This window comes from Zonotrichia albicollis, chromosome 19 (assembly GCF_047830755.1).
Source record: "Zonotrichia albicollis isolate bZonAlb1 chromosome 19, bZonAlb1.hap1, whole genome shotgun sequence".
Classification (NCBI taxonomy): domain Eukaryota; kingdom Metazoa; phylum Chordata; class Aves; order Passeriformes; family Passerellidae; genus Zonotrichia; species Zonotrichia albicollis.
The window spans coordinates 5,579,035-5,596,194 of NC_133837.1; the positions used below are offsets into that span (position 1 = coordinate 5,579,035).

Consider the following 17,160-nt stretch of genomic DNA (forward strand, 5'->3'; position numbering starts at 1 on the left):
AAAATAGATTTTTGGGGGTTTTTAGAATGGAGGTTCAGGGGGCAAGATGGAGGAATCTGGGCATGTACAACCTTTCTCCTTCTTCTTCTTGGCCTCCATCTTCTGCTGTGATGGGGCACTTTTGGATTGGTTTAGAGTGGAAGCTCACTGTCTAACATAGGTGATAGGTATTGGGAAATTATTGTAAATATTGTACATGTAGTTTTTAGTATAAAAAGATAACACCACCCTGAGGGCAGGCAGAGTGCCTCTGTCTGACCTGCTAAACGGATCTCGGCAGGCCAGAGAAAGAATTTTATAGATAAGAAACAATAAACAACCTTGAGACTGAGAATAGAAGAGTTCTGACTCCTTCTTTGCCCACCAGGCTGGGAAAAAGAGACTTTCTAATGCATCTTGGGTCACTCTGACCAGCAGAAGTCCAGAGACGTGGCAGTGGGCTGGTGGCAGTGGGCAATGAGCAATGAGCAGTGGGCAGGTGGTAATGGGCAGTGGGCAATGGGCAGTGGGCAATGGGTAATGGGCAGTGGGCAGGGGCAGTGGGCAGTGGGCAATGGGCAATGGGCAGAAGGCAGTGGGCAGTGGGCAATGGGCAGTGGGCAGTGGGAAGTGGGCAGAGGGCAATGGGCAGTGAGCAATGGGCAGGGGCAGTGGGCAGAGGGCAGTAGGCAGGGGCAATGGGCAGAGGGCAGAGGGCAGTAGGCAATGGGCAATGGGCAGTGGGCAGAGGGCAGTAGGCAGGGGCAGTGGACAGTGGGCAATGGGCAGAGGGCAGTGGGGAATGGGCAATGGGCAGTGGGCAATGGGCAGTGGGCAGTGGGCAGGGGCAGTCGGCAGAGGGCAGTAGGCAGGGGCAGTGGACAGTGGGCAGTGGGCAATGTGCAGTGGGCAGTGGGCAATGTGCAGTGGGCAATGGGCAGGTGGTAATGGGCAGTGGGCAATGGGCAGTGGGCAGGGGCAGTAGGCAGAGGGCAGTAGGCAGGGGCAATGGGCAGTGGGCAGTGGGCAATGGGCCATGGGCAGTGGGCAGTGGGCAGTGGGCAGTGGACAGGCTCTCCCTGGAGCCTGCAGCATGCAGAGGGTGATGGTGGCAGTGGGCAGTGGGCAGTGGGCAGAGGGTAGGTGACAATGGGCAACCAGCCCCGAGCCACCCTCGCCTTCCTCCATCCCCCGCAGCCGCCGCGGCCCCGCCGCGATGGAGATGTCGATAGAGATGTCGCTGGCAAGGCGAAGCATTTCCGAGCGGCTGGCTGGGAGGAGCCCCTGACCCACTCGGTAATTACTCATGCTAACAGCTTAACTAACATGCAAATTCCTCCGCTGACTGACAGGTAAACACTGAGCTGGCCTGCCCGGCGTTGGGGGGGGGGCGGAGGGGGCAGAGTGACATAGATGTAAAAGCTGGTGTCAAATTCCAGATCTAACGTGGCTTCAAAGTGCGACATGATTCATTAGCCTTGTTTCATGCCTAGGATAACCAAGTTGTGGTTGCTGTGTTAATTGAGCAGGGAGGAGCGGGAGGGACGCGCTGGCACAGCAGCTCCGGCGCTGTCACAGCGATGCTGGGCACCGTGACTGGCACCTGGGTGGGCGTTTCTCTGGCTTTGAAGGAAAGGCACCTCTCTCATCTTCTGCCAGCACGCTGGAGGGGCTGGAAGATGCTCCAGGGGCTGTTTCTCCTCCAGCATCCTCCACCCCTCACTGCAGCTCCCGGCAGCAGCCAACGCTGCTCTGCTGCCTAAAGCAGCAAAAGAGGAGGCAGGTTTTGAGCAAAAAAGCCTCAAACTCTTGTCATGCTGATCCTTGCAGCTCTCTTCATCCCTCCCCGTGTCCATCAGCTCTCCCCTCCCTCTCTTTTTTAACACTGTGGCCAATCCCAGGTTCATGAAATGAGCCCAGCTCTGGGTTGGATGCAGAGGCTGAGGCAGCACTGGGGCTCATGGCAGAGGAGGTGAAAGGGAGGAAATTGCAAACCTGAATTTAAGTCATGCTTTAGAGTGATCTAACACAGCCACTAAGCCCAACAGCTCCCTCATTTCCTGCTCCTCGCAGAGTTTCTGCCCTGAGGTTTGTTGATGCTGGCTCGAGTCCAAGAACCTGAAGAAATTGTACAAATCCTCCTGTGCCAGCACAGCCTCCAAAGGCTAACAGGGGTGGGAGAGAGTCAGGCAGGCAAGAGCACTTCCATCAGCATCCTTAAAATGTGGGGGGAACCCAGAGCAGGACAGGACCTGACACACAAGCCCCAGCAGTGCTGCCTGGCTGCCCAGCACCAGCTCAGGTCTGGGGAGGAGGATGAGGAGGATGAGGATGGTTTTATTTCTGCTGACATTGTGCAGGGGATGGAGGCAGCACAGGCTGGGTGCTGTGGATCTGAGTGACCACAGTGACATAGCCAAAGGCTGCTGTCCCCCTCGAGCCTTCCTCAACCTTCCCATCCCCATGGTGAGCTCAGGCTCCAACAGAGGACAGAAAATAAGGGGTTTATTTTTTTTTCAGGGCTGCACAGCTCAGTGCCCCATTTCCCAGCCTTGTGATAACCCGAGCTAACAAACTGCAACTTAAAGATTATTTAAAGGAGAAAATATCCAACAGCAGGAGAGCACTGAAGCAACCCCAAACTTCACCTGCTGCCTGCAAAGGAAAGGGGCACCCAAGCAGCAGCAGTGGGATGGAGCCAGGCAAGGGGAGAGCATTCTCACTCCATGGGGGCTGGGGAGGAGCTCTCCAGAGGGGCTGGTGGGCTCTGTCACAACCACCAGCCTCATCCACCATCCCTGGAAGGGTTTAAATGATGTGTGATGTGGCACCTGGGGACATGGGTTAGCAAAGGGCTTGGCAATGCAGGGCTGGACTCGATTTTATAGGGCTTTTCCAACCTGAGCTATGATTCCATGCTCTGCCAGCCTGCTGCCACTGGGCTGGCTCATCCCTCCCCACATCCCTCTGCCTGTGTATTTATTTCTTTCAAGTGGCTGTCAAAAACATCTGTCCTACAAAGGGGGATGGGGAGAGGGGAGCGGGCTGCTCTCGAGGCTCCTTGCCACAGCCATCGTCTTCATTTCCATTTTATTTATTTATTTATTTATTTTGGTGCAAAGCTCCGGTGTCAGCGCTCTGTGCAGAGCCTGCTTACAGCTCCAAAAAGCACCTCTATTATTCTCAGGCCATTTGGTAGCAGTTGCCATGGAGATCAAAAGCAAAATGGCATGCAAATCAACACGGCCCCGCGCTCGATAACAACGGGAAAAGGGCAGCCAGATAAAAAAAAAAAAAAAAAAAAAAAAAACACACTTGAAATGCTTCAACCTGCATTGCTGGCTGTGATTAGATCTAGAAGGCAAGAAAAATACCCTAATGGGTTACACCAAAGGACTCAAAAATCAAAAACACAGCTCAGCCGTGGCCGGTGGGATGGTGTCACTGTGAACATTCCATGCCCCCACAGGCCCCACATCCACACACATTAAAGCCAAGAAAATACTTTAAGGTGAGAAATTTATGCAGTGATTTGCCCCTCTACCCTTTTCCTTCCATGCCCAGCCACAGCCAGGTTCCCGGTGTTTATCAGGAATGTGGCACCACTGGATTGTAACCCAGTCCCTCTCCAGGGATGGACGATGCTGCAGCTCCAAGCCTTGCTCTGAGTGCTGGAAGAGGAGGAATTGCTTTTGCCAGTCCACTTCTGCCCAGCTGAAAAGTTGGCTCCTGCCAGCAATTCCCCACTGCTGGGAGCCTGTGGAAAACAAGCTCCAGGCAGGCCAGGCCAATGCAGCAAATGTTAAAATCCAGCACCACCCGCCTGTTTGATTCACAACTTCTACCCCGAGGTGCTGCAAACAACGAGAGGAATGTAGGGGTGTGAATGCCTTCAGAAACCAGATTTTTGGGTAACCTAGGGCTGGCAACCCTCTGATTATGGGCAGCAGCCCGTCAGTGCAGGGGCATGCAGGACCCCAGCCCTGCCCTGTGCAGGGGGAGGATGCTCATTTAACAAGCAGCTCCTCAGTATTTTGTTTTCTCCTTATTGTTATGGGCAAACTCGTGCCTTCACACAAATCAACCCTGCTTTGAAGACAGAATTACTCATTTTTCGCAGGCCTGCCCACAGCATTACAACTACGCTACTTAGTGCTTCAGAAATATGAATGAATTTATTATCCACCACAACAGGCAGCGTTCACACCACAGCCTTTATTTGTGCACACACAGAACAAAGACTCAGGAGAGAAAAGCATCAGGGATTTGGGATGAGGATATTTGGGTTTTTTCCCAGGTAGGTAGCAGCATTAGACAGCAGTGCACATGCCCAGGGGATATATCCTGCCAGCTTCATCCCCAAGCCAAGAGCCCAGGAACCCAAGCCAAAAAAAAAAGGGAACACATAATTGAGTGCCCGTCAGTGGAGAGTTTGGCCAAGGGACTTCAAATGTGTCAGGTAAATTTTGATTTTCCAAGGGCTCAAATTTAGAGCAGCCAGTGCTTTTCCACAACGTGTCATGTAAATTTTGATTTTCCAAAGGCTCAAACTTAGAGCAGCCAGCACTTTTCCACAAAAGTCAGCTCCTGCCATGTTCCAGGAAACTTTTCTAAAATATTTTGGGTGTGTTTATGCCCAAGGACCTCGAAGACTGCTGGATGTGACTGAGCTATAGCAAAGCAGCTTGTAAAGGAAAGGCTGATTCCTCCTATTCAGCTGCAGGATTTGTTTTCTGGAAGAAAAAGGTGCAAAGGAGAGGGAAAGGATTATGGACACATGAGATCCTAGGAGAGATGGAACCAAAACAGGAGGAGAGGAGGTGCCCTTAGCTCAAGGAAGAATTCCCACCTACAAGGGGTGCTGGTTGTTCAAGGGGGACACACAGTCACCCATTTCCTGTGAGTTACCTAAACTTTGCCAAGAGCCATAAATTCCTGCTCTGTTTCAGCAAGCTCTTTATCAAACCCACATGCTCCTCTGGCCTGTGGAAACTATCCTGGGACAAGTCAAACATGCAAAAGTTGCTGCCTTGAAGGCTGGTCGTTTGATTTTTTTTTTTTTTAATACTGTTTTTTATTTAAAGCCAGACTCACTCCTAGCAGGGTTCAGGCTCAGACTGTTTCAAACTCTCCCTCCATCCTGCCTGTGGGCCATTAATTTTCAGACTGCTAAAGCTTTCACAGCAAAGTGTGAGTTTGTTCCAAACAGCACATTTGGGGCAATTCAGAAATGTGTGTTTGTAATGCAAAAATCCCATCCCTCCACCTTACACGAGCCAGAAAACCTCTCTGTGCAGTGTTGGAAACAGATTAATTCATGGAATCACAGGAAGTTTTGGTGGGAAGGGCACTTCAGCATCATCTCGTTCCAACCTCCCTGCAGGGACACACTTTCCTTGGACCAGGTTACTCCAAGCCCTGTCCAACCTGGCCTTGAGCAATTCCAGGGAAAATAATTTCTGGGAAAAATCTTTCCCCCTCAGTCGTGCTTTCCTCCCCAGTGCCACGAAGCTCTGCAGCTTCCCAGCTCCATGCTGTGCCTCCTTGCACCACCCATCCCACCTTGTCCAGGACATCCCAAAACCCAGGCCAAGCCTCCACTTGCCCCTGCCTTTGCATTTCAGAAGGAGCTGATTGGGAAGCATCCCCTTGGCCTCCCCTGCAGCGTGGTGGTGTGAGGAACACGCACCTTCCTAATTACATTTATTCACAGAAATCAAAAGGAGAGGGAGCCAGTTGAGTAAAGGTCACATTAATAACACAGGCTGAAAGTCTCTGGGTGTGTATTTTTCATTAGAGACACGTTTGACTGAAGGGGACAGTTCATTTTTGGAGTGACAGAGTTTCTCTGGGAAGCCATCAATAGCCTTGGACAATTTAGCTATTTTTCTTGTCACAGCTTGCTGCCTGCTGGAAATCTGCCTCCATACCAACAAATGTCAATACCACTGCATGCACTCCAGCTTTCCCATGGCCATGGCATCAGAGAAGAGACATTTCTGCCTTCATCACAGCCTTGAAATTCCTGCCAGACTCTACCTCTGTACCCAGTGGGAACTCCCACAACATCCCACACCCCCACCCCAGTCATCCCAGGGCTGCTGCAGCTCCAGAAGAGCCTTCAGTGGATAAACCTGCCACTTTTCTGAATCTCTGCCACCTGAGGATCACCTCTCAAGGTGCCAGCTCCATCCCCAAACACTGGAATCTTCATCTTTGTTGTGACCTTTTGGACCACCCAGCCCTGCAAGCCAGAGAGCCTCAGGTGAGCTGGAGGGGCCTGGGCTACGAAAGGTCACTGCAGCTCCATTTTTCTAAGCACAAAATGGCAATGAGATGAGGTTTGGGAGCCTGTTTATTGGATTTATATGTCTGATAATGCTGATAGAAATACCATGGCCAGTTCTGCAACACCCCTACCAAATCCCCTGTGCCACACATTGAGTTTTCCCACACATCTCAAACTTGCAGCTTCCTTGACATCTTCTTTTTCCATTTATTCCCATTTTTTCCCAAAGCACCTTGTCTTCAAGCCCTCAGTGCAGTACCCCTTAAGCCCAGTTCAAACCTGGGTGACCCTGAAGGGGTGGGGAGGTGCCAAAACACAGCAAGAGGTGCCAGAAACCTTCTGGGGGCTGCTGAACCCAGAGGCCACTGCAGGCAAGCAGCTCTGTCACAGCTGTCTGAGCAATCCATTTGCCAATTAAGTTAATATCCTCAAATCCCTCCCATCCACCAGAAAGGGCAGAGCAAATCCAGGTGAGAGAGAGTGGAGTCTTACAAGTCTCCTGTGTGTCACACAGCGGAAGAACAAAGGAATAGGAAAGAAATAGATGGGAAAAACCAGTGAAATCCACTACTAATTACCAGGAGGTATCAGGGGGCTCGTTTACACCTTGGCCTGCTGCTCTGCAAGGAGGAAAGGGCAGGTACACCCAACAGTGGGTACAAAAGTCCTGCAAGGAACTTTTGGGAACTGCTCTGCGGTTATTGTGGAGGAGACACAACCAAAATTCCACCACAGACCCTCTTGGCCCTGCTGGCTCTGCTGTGGGCCTTTAGGATTTAGGATAAACCAGTCTTTAGGATTTAAAGCTGTCCCAGAAGGAGGATATTAGGGAGAAACCAGCCCCTGGAATGAAATATTTCAGAGTGAAGGAGTAGCTGATACGACTAAACCCTGTGCTTTTTCAGCTAAGTCAGCTAATCAAAAAATAACAAAAAAATCACCCCCAACTAAACAGCAACAACAAAAACCAACCAACCAACCAACCAATACACTTCAAAAAATTAAAAACGGAAACATTTTTCTTGCTGTTATGCATTCAGCCTCTGCCATGGGCTGAGCTAGGTGGAGCTCACAGCCCCCGACCCAGACAGAAAGCACCAAGGCAGCTCCAAGAGCTGTGGGGGCTGCTTTGGGGCCCATCACATCTGGGTTTGGCACAGGCTGGTGGTGTCCCTGCTGTCCCCCACTGAAGGGGGAATCATCCTCCTGGAGAAGCCACCGAGAGAGAGAGAGAGCAGCTGTCTGGGGACACCTTGGCCTGGGTTGTAAGACAAGTATGTGTCCTATTTCATCTGTCAGAGCTGGGGCAGTTCTCTGCTGTCCATGGGCAGTTTTTTCTTTATCTCTCCACAGCCAACCCCCCCTCCAGGAGATCTCTGCTCTCCATGGCCACTGAGTGTCCCTGCAGGGCTGATCCAATCCCAGCATCCCATGGGGAGATGCTCCGCCCAGGGGAGGAGCCAAGCATTCCTACCTGGATCCAACCTGAGCCTGGCACAGCACAGCAGCCTTTGCCCCCTGCATTGCCAGAGGAGCAGCTTTCTGCTGCCCTGCATGGCCAGAGGGAGCCCAGGCCCATCTGCAGCAGCCCTGGAGCTGCAGAGGAAAACTCCCCCCTTGTGCAGGATCCCTGCTGCAGCAGAGCCACAGCTGGCACTGCAGGAGGGCTGAGCCCCCATGGCATGGGCTGGGACACCCCCTGACACACAGGGGGGCAGGGACTGCTCTGACTCTGCCACTGATTTGTTTTCTTTTTTTTTTTTGTACTATTGCATTTGTATTTTTAAAAATTTCCCTAGTACAGAACTGTTATTCCCATTCCCATTTCTTTGCCTGAGAGCCCCTTAATTTCAAATTATAATAGTTTGGAGGGAGGGGGTTTACATTTTCCACTTCAAGGGAGGCTCCTGCCTTCCTCAGCAGACACCTGTCTGTTCTAACCAAAGCACACCTGGTGCCATTCATCCCTGGGGTGGACAATAAGAGCTGTACAAACATGACCCACCTGCAGAGAAAGGCTGAATGAGCTGGGTTTGGTCTGCAAAAGGCTGAGAGGGGATGGGATAATCCAGGCTCTATAATGAAGCCAGCAGGCAATTGTTTCTCATGTCCTTAGAGGCATCGCAAAGTCATCAGCTTAATTTGCAGGAAGGACTTAAAGGAATTAAAATATATACACAGTACAGATTTGCACCTATATGTTCAATATATATATATATACTCAGTGCCTCTTCACCTGTATATATTAACTGTATAATTAATAAACATAAAGTACCTTATTACCTCAGGATGAATAATAAATACATTTAATAAATGTATAATTAATGCATCTTCACATGCACACACATCTACACATAAAGGAAAGCCCTTTCTGTCTGGTGGCTCCAACCAAGTCCCAGAAGCTCCTGAGGAGGGAAAACTTTGCTTTTTTGATGGTTTTTAAGAGCAGGTGGGATAAGAGCATCTCAGCTGTGCCCCCTCAGCCCCCTCTGAGGGCTGAGAGCATCTCTGGAGGACAATTCTGCTTGTGCAAATTGCAGAGCTCTGCCCCATCCCAATTTGCCCCATCCCAGACCCCCCCCTTTTTTTTTTTTTTTCCCCCACTTTAAAATGTTTTCTTAAAAAGAAAAAAAACCCAAATCCCAACAAACCTCAGCAGAGGGTAGCAGTGCCAAGTACCATCTGCAGCCAGGTCATCAGGGTTGGACTGGGCACGGAAAAGCTGTGTATGACAGGACAAACAGCTGCCTTGGGTAAAATGAGGAGCAAAACTGGCCCAGGGAGGGAGAGCTGAGATCACAGCCCAGAGAAAAGGTTTTCCTGCAGAGAGCCTTTTGCCAAGGGACAGCACAAGGGGTGATGGTTTCACAGAGACAGAGGGAAGGTTAGGGGGATATTGGGAAGGAGTTGTTCCCTGGGAGGGTGGGGAGGGACTGGAATGGATTTCCCAGAGAGGCTGTGGCTGCCCTGGATCCCTGGAAGTGCCCAAGGCCAGGCTGGATGGGGCTTGGAGCAGCCTGGGATAGTGGAAGGGAATGAAATCAGATGATCTGAAAGGCCCCTTCCAACCCAAATTATCAATGATTCTTTGATCTACTGTTGTGGAGCAGCACTGGACATATTCCCTTCCTCAGGCTTCTCTGCAGGGTGAGGAGGAGGAGGAGGAGGAAAATGGGGATTTTCCCATTGTTTTTCCCAATGTTTTTCTCTGGGGAGAAACAACATTGCATCCCTGCAAGGCAGGACAAATCCAGGCACAGGGCAGGGGAGCAGCTGTGACAGAGGCACCAACAGGGAAGGGATCACCAAACCACAAGGAGAGGGTGGTTTGTGTGCAGGAGTGGAACCAGGAATGGGCTGGAAAGTGAGGAAAATGCTGCCCTGGACTGGGATGAGTCTGTAATCCCAGTAAGGGCAGAGAGAAGTGGGAGACAGCAGCTCTCTGCTTTAGGGAGTCATCCTCAGGATGAAAACAGTGTGCCTCCTCTCCTGAGCCACGGGCAGAGGACCCAATAGAGACTGTCAGCAGCTGATGGGTGACTGAAATGGAGAACAAGATACTGTAAATAATGGCAAAAAACCACTTCCACACAGGACAGCGGGCGGGGAGGGGGGAGAAAATTTCAGTAAAATATCTCCAAGCTATTGGCAAACTGAACAGAAATGAATTAGGAGGATGGCTAAAGCATGGGGCTCATATATAACAGCAGAAAGTCCCCTATTTATCAGGAGATGTGACCGATTTGCTGCATGAAGCAGGGACATCTGTCAGCTCTATGGGCTGCAATTAGCTGCTACTCTGCTACCCAAACGAGGTCACTGAAAACTGCAGGTTCTCCCTTCCTAAAGGAAAAACTCCCGGGCTCTGCATTTCCATTAAGAGCAATTGCAAGTTTGGGCTTCAACATGATTGAATGATCTGGAGGAGTGATGGCCTTTGTGGGTGCTGCAGTTTGTCTGGTGGAATTGCAATTACAGTCATTTCAGAGACATGACACAGCCCTGGCAGCTCAAGGATGCCAGGCTCTGCTCCAGGGGGCTGTGCTGGGGTCTGCAGGACTGGGGTGAGGTTTTTTTAAATTTCATTAATTAGTTTCATGGCTTAAAGCACCACTGTGGAGAGCAGGTGCTGTGAGGGTTTTTACCCAGTTCCAGCCACAGGGCCTCCTGTCCCAGCCCATCCTTCATTCCTGGGGACATCCTGTCATGCCAAGTCCCATCCCTGCCAGCACCTAAACAGTATCTGCAGCTTGATTTTCTGATCATTTTGATTTTCTGGTCATATGTCACAGACATCTTTTATGAAAAATCCTTTCCTTAGGATTTTTTCCTCCTGAGAAGCTCAGAGGCCTCAGGAACAAATTGTAAACAATGGTTATCTGCTGCTGTGGAATGCAACAGGTGCATCTGTGATTGGTCTCATGTGATTGTTTCTAATTAATGGCCAATCACAGTCAGGTGGCTTGGACTCTCTGTCCAAGACACAAGCTTTGTTATCATTCTTTCTGATTCCTTTCTATTCTTAGCCAGCCTTCTGATGAAAACCTTTTCTTCTATTCTTTTAGTATAGTTTTAATGTAATAAATATATATAATAAAATAATAAATCAAGCCTTCTGAAACATGGAGTCAGATCCTCATCTCTTCCCTCAACATAAGACCCCTGTGAGCACAGTCACAGTCATACATTGAGGCCCCTTTTCCCCAACAGCACAGGCAGATTATTCTGCGAGCAAATCTCTGACAAATAATTCACACCACAGGTTTCACTTCTGCTCAGGAGGAGCCTGGGAGCTGCAGCTTTCTCAAGCTGAGCTAAATTTTCCCCCTAATAATTTATGCAAATATTTCACAGCCTGGCAGCAGCAGCTCACAAACCACGTGTTGCAACATTCTGAGTGCAGGCAGGGGCCCTGGGAGGTTTCCCTGCCTCACACTTGGGAGCTGGTTTCCTGTGCTGGTATTTGTGATCAGACCTCAACCCTCGTGTTCTGCAGGTGTTCTGGAGGAGCTGAGGACTTTCACTGCCTTCCTTTCACTGCCTTCCTTTCACTGCCTTCCTGCCCAAAGTGGGTGAGGAGAATTCTCAGCAAACCTTCAGAGGGACCCAAAACCAGGCAAAGGGGATCCTTTCCTGTTCTGAGCTGCTAATTTATAGAATCACATAGAGGTTTGGGGTGGAAGAGACCTCAAAGACCACCTGGTTCCAACCTCCTGCCATGGGCAGGGACACCTCCCGCTGGATCAGGTTGTTCCAACATGACCTTGAATGTTTCCAGGGATGGGACAACCACAGCTCCTCTGAGCAGCCTGTGCCAAGGCCTCAGCGCCCTCACAGGTGTTGGGGAAGATGAAACAGGAAAGCCTTATAAATATGATTGCCTGGCAAAAGATTTTGAGAATATAGAAACTATAAGTGAGATTGAAATGAAAGCAAGGTTTGAGATCCCTCAGTTACTGAACAACTGGAAAACAATGGTATGGCCAGCTGAAGGTGATCCCCTTTTGATGGAACAACTCCCTCTGCTTGCAGACAGGCCCAAGGGTCAGAGCAGACCCTGCCAGCTTGGCAGATGGGGCCCAAAGAGGAGTTTTTAGGGTTTAAAATGTAACACAGTATGGTAGTGTAGTGATTCTTATAGGCTGTATGTAAATGCTATAGGATTTGTATCTTGTACTAGATTGGTTAGTGAGAAATAGAATATTCAGCACAGAAGAAGATTTATTGTATTGTAATGGGAACCTTACTCTTTCACCCTCTTACTCTCTTACCCTTTTACTCTCTTAGTCTCTTACCCTCTTACCCTCTCATCCTCTCTCTCTCTCATCCTCTTTCCCACTCTCTTTACTTCTCTGGGGCCTGCTCTGAGCTGTGGCTAGCAGCTCCCAGCAGGGCCCTGCACCCAGGCCCTTTGCAATGAACCCCAAGTTCCAGCCCTGGCTGCAGAGATCTCTCACCTCCATCCATCCCTGATGCTTCTACAACAGGGAAGAATTGCTGTTCTCTGCTCCTTCCCTCCTCACTCTTTTTTTCCCTGCCTTTTGCTCCTTGTGGCTGGACACTGGGTTCCTGCCCCTCCTGCAGATGGGACTGCATCCTCTGCTTCTCTCCTCTTCTTTCAGGGTCCCCAAAGAGCAGCTTTACTCTGTACCTGCCTCCAGCAGGAATCTCTGCAGCATGAGGATGCTCCCAACTGCAGCTGGGGATGAAGTCATGAGCAGACCACAGAGGGAGGGGAAGGAGGTGGGGGATAAAAAGGTCTCCTGGCTGCTGTGCTGCATCAGGTGGTGCAAACAGATGTGCTGGGGCTGCTGCAGAGCCTGTCCTCCCTCCCACTCCCATCCACCCAGCCCTTGGCTGAGACACCTTTTAAAAGCAGCTCTCGCCACAAATCTTCACTGCACACATCAGTTATATCAAATTAATTCAATTGAATTAATAACAGTAATTAATTCATGCATATTAGCATAACACCATGCATCATAGATGGAGGCTAATAAATGCAATACTGATTTTCTTAATCGACTTCTTCAGCTGCCATGTGTCTTAGTCAAAGGGATGCTGTGGGGTCTTCCCCTCTTTTCCATATGCAGAAAAAAATAGCAACCAGCAAGTACCAAAGGTATTTCTGATTCAGACTGTACTTCTACAACAACAGCAAGTGTAGGGTTTGTGCTCTCAGTTCCCTGCAGCCCAGCCAGGCCATGGGCTGACTCTGGGGCTATTTAAAGGTCACCCTGCAAGTGTAAACTCTGTAAGACACACTTCCCCAAAAGCAGGGAGAGGAGCACCAGTGGCCAACCAGCACTGTAATAATCATATATCTGGATATTATTTTCTTCCCTCGCACATGGTTATTAAGAGACGATGCAGGTCTTAAAGCTAGAACCTTTTGCTCTGGGAAAATTATATGTGACACTTTACATACGGATTAGATAATTAATGTATGTCCTGATTTCTCCCACCGTAACATAAAAAGGGCGAGAGCAGTGCTATAATTCCAGATAATTAAGGAGAGATGGAGTTGCAGTGGCCTCCACGGCGGTGGGAGTGCTGCCTGCTGTCATTAGTGCTGGAAAATCCCTCTCTGCTCTCCACACCTCGCTGCTGGCTCTGTCCTCCTCCCCAGGGGCCACCCAGCTGTGGTCCCTGCTGTCCCTGGCCACCAAACCCAGCTCTGTCCCTCTCCTGCCACCTGAAGGTGCAAAAGGAGGCAGGAGCCCGAGCTGGCAGGAGCCAAACTGCAGGACAGCAGAGCTGCTTGTGCTTCAGCCTGTCAGGAAAATTAATCCACAAACACTAGTGGCTGATGTCCAAAAAGGAGATAGAGTCGTCCTTTTGGCTTTATTTGAATAAAGGTAGAGGCCATGGGGCATTCCCAAATTCTTGGAGGACACAGCCTCCTTTTTATCCCAATTTCCCTCTCTCTTTCCCCATTGGCTGAGGTACTTGAGAGGTTCAGACTTCCCAGAACACCTGATACCAAAGATTTCTCTCTAATGTATAACCCTCCCATTTAATTTTTAATTCTTACAGAATTTAGGGTTTTTTTTCCCAATTTCTGAGGTACTGAGAGGTTCAGACTCCCTGGAATGCCTGATACCAAAGATTTCCCTCTAAGGTACAACATTCCCTTTTAGTTTTTAATTCTTATGGATTTTAGGGGTTTTTCTTCTCCATTGTTTCTTTCATCTTTCAATGTTTAATTTCATTTATCAGCAAACCTACAGTTTATTTGTAAAAGCAAACATCTTTTTTCCATCCATCAATCAGTGGAATCCTTCCCATTGTTTCTTTGATCTCCCAGTGCAGGTTTTATCTACCAGCAGACCTGCAGCTGGTTTGAAAAGACAAATCCACCATTCCTCTCAAGCCCATCCTATGGAGAATGGGCAGCTCCTCAGAGCACACAGGGTTTGGGGTGAGGGCAGCCACCTTGGCATTGCTGCCAAATCCCAGCCAAGAGCTCAACCAGCTCATCTCCTCCTTCTCCTGCTGTCCTAAAGGATGAGTGCAAATCTGGGCTGGCCAGATCAGGGAAATGAGTGCCACAGCAGTGCTAAAGTGAGCTGCAAGCTCCTAGAAATGGGCTGGCAGGCAGACACAACAGAGCAGGACAGACCCCTCCTAATGCCAAAATGCTCAGCCTGAGTACAGTTTGAATTAAGTTTTTCCCAGTGAGGTAGGCACTCATTTAATGTAAAGAAAATGCATGTTTGTGCATGGGGACAGAGTATCTTTTCAGAGTATCCTGAAATCCCTGCAGGACCTCCCTGCCTGCTGTGATCAAACATTAAAATCTAGAGCTGTCACTGAGCAAAACAAACACGGACTGTCTGTGCTTTCATGTGCACAGCATCCTGCATCCAGCCCTGCAGCCAGGGGCCGTGCCAGCCTGGGGACAGCAGCACAGCCCAGGCACAGCTCAGTGGGACACAGTTCATGTGTTCCCCAGGTGTTTCCCAGTTTGTTCTTGCAGCAGGAAGCTGCTGGCCTGGTTTTAGCTCGGTGCAGCCTCTGAGGGCTGTGCTGTCCCCAAGGAGGAGCAAATAGAAACAGCCAAGGGGGCAGCCCCAGGTGAGAGGTGAGGGCTGTGTCCCCCTGCACTGGTCACAGCTGTGTGTGACAAACTTCCCTTTTCTTTGTCTGTACCTCTCAAGGACCTCAGAAATGGGGAAAGAGAGAAGGGAAATGGGCTGGGAAATTGGGTTAAAAAGGAGGCTGCATACCCCAAAAATTTGTGAGACCCCACGGGAATGCCCCATGGCCTCTCCCTTTATTGAAATGAACTAAAAGGACTCCTCTGTCTCATTTTTGGACATAAACTTCTGGTGTTTGTGGATTAATTTTCGTAACACTCTGCTCCCAGAATGAAACAAAAAAACCCAAAAAACCCAAACCAAAAGCAAAGAAAAAAACCCCAAAACCCCCCAAAAAAACCCTGAAAAAGCAAAAAAAAAAAACCCAAAAAGCAAGAAAACCCAACAAAAAAAACCCAAAAAAACCAACAAACCCTACGGGCAGAACCCACCCGCCCCAAGTGCAGATCTCTCAGACGGGCTCCTCTCATTTCCTGGAGCTTAAGCACAAGTGGAGCAGAGGAGAGCTGGGCTCAGGTGAGTGATTGCCTCTCCCGGCTCCATCCCCGCCTCTGCAGCCTTTGTTTACCCGCACGGCTGCTCCTCACCCAGCACATCCCTCAGCCCCACTGCTCCCCAGCATCCTGGCCGTTTTGTATTTAAAACACTAATAATCATCAAGCCGTGTTATTTTTTTTTTCCTCCTCCTGCTGCAGGATCTCCTAAGGCTGTGAAGGTCTCAAACGTTTGACCAGGAGCCTGATAAATGCTTGCCTTCAGCGATGCACTTTCTTGTAGCACCTCTGAAATATGTATGCACATGTTATGCGGTGTGGATGCATATCAATGCCATATCTACTTTTGCATATTAAATCATTGCCACATCTTCTCTGGCAGTAAAATATGCAGAGCATATGCTAAAGACAGCATCTCCCCTGCCTAAGCTCCGCAGCCCTCCCCCTGCACAGGCTGTGATCCCAGGTATTTCAGCCCCTCTTCTTTTGTTCTTCTCCTAGGAGAGGTTTTTATTTTTATTTCCTCCTTGCACGCTGCGTTATCTGTTTTAAGGACTCCTGCTTACAAATATATTCCAGCTAGAGCTGTGCCCTAACTTCTACCCCCCTTCAGAGGGAAGACAAATAGGAGTCAGGGTGGAAAAGCTGCCTGAAATAAGAAGGCAGCAGGAGCATGGGGTTGCCTCCTCTGGATTTAGCCTCTCCCACTGCCCAGTCCTGGGCAGGCAGTCAGGGATTGCAGACTGTGAAAAATGCACATTTTATGATTGGCTTTTCGCAAATATTAAAATGAATATTATATGTGTTGTGTTAGAAAGTAATGCTGTATTAATTCTCTTAAGTAGTGCGTTAAATATAGTTTTAGGTTATAAAAAATGTTAAAATAGAAACTATGCTATGTAGGATATTTTTTTTTTAAAGAAAGGACTCACACTGAGATGGCAGCCACAGGACACCTCAGTCTTTCAGAGAAAAAGAATTTATTGCCCCATTATCAGAAGAAACGAACTTCTTCCTGCCTCGAAGGCGCTGTCAGGATTCAGAGGAAGAAGTTGATGATGACCAGACAGAATCCTGTGTGTGAATGGAATTTGTACATCATGTAAGAGATGTATGAATATGCAACAGGCTATTGCTTTTAAGGGTTAATCCTTTGTTAACGTGGGTCCTTTCTCGGGCTTGTGCTGCCCAGAAAAAGGTACCCGGACTGTCCTTAACTCTTTGTTTCTATTGTCTCATATTGTCCTAATTCAATTTGTCCAAAATATTATTACTCTAATTGTATTACTATTTTTATAACCATTTTATTACTATTAAACTTTTAAAATTTTAAAAACAAGTGATTGGTGTTTTTCACACAGACAAACCCCAAACCTTGCCCTCACTGCTGCCCCATCTCCTGCTTTTACACCTGAGCAGCCAAACCTGGCTGACACCAGATCTGAGTTACAAAAAAAGGGAATGAGAGGTTTCTGATGGAGAGTGGGAATATTCACTTTGATGATCACTGGGATAAGAGCCAGAAAAATAAAAATTATCTTTTGGGAGGCATAAACCAGCTGCTAGGTGCTGGGACTAGGCAGAAATATCTTGTCAAGATGTGCTCCTTGGTCCTGCTCTTGGCAGCCATGGAATTGTGCTACGTAGCAACTGCAGAGCCTCTCCCATTCTGCTGGCTTAATAAAAATGCTCAAATTTACAGTAGGGCCATTCAAATTCACGCACAAAACATGCTCACTTCCCCTTGGGAGTCACAAGAAGTGGTTTCCCCAAAATAATCCCATGGGCCCATGCTTGT

General features: G+C 49.0%; 1 long non-coding RNA gene across 1 annotated transcript; it reads left to right on the plus strand.

The window, feature by feature from the left end:
* Positions 1–1,198: 1,198 nt before the first annotated feature.
* On the plus strand, positions 1,199–16,654 carry LOC141731216 (uncharacterized). The gene is made up of 4 exons (XR_012583197.1): positions 1,199–1,331; positions 5,879–6,244; positions 15,564–15,828; positions 16,284–16,654. It is a non-coding gene; the product is annotated as an uncharacterized LOC141731216 (long non-coding RNA).
* The last annotated feature ends 506 nt before the right edge of the window (positions 16,655–17,160 follow it).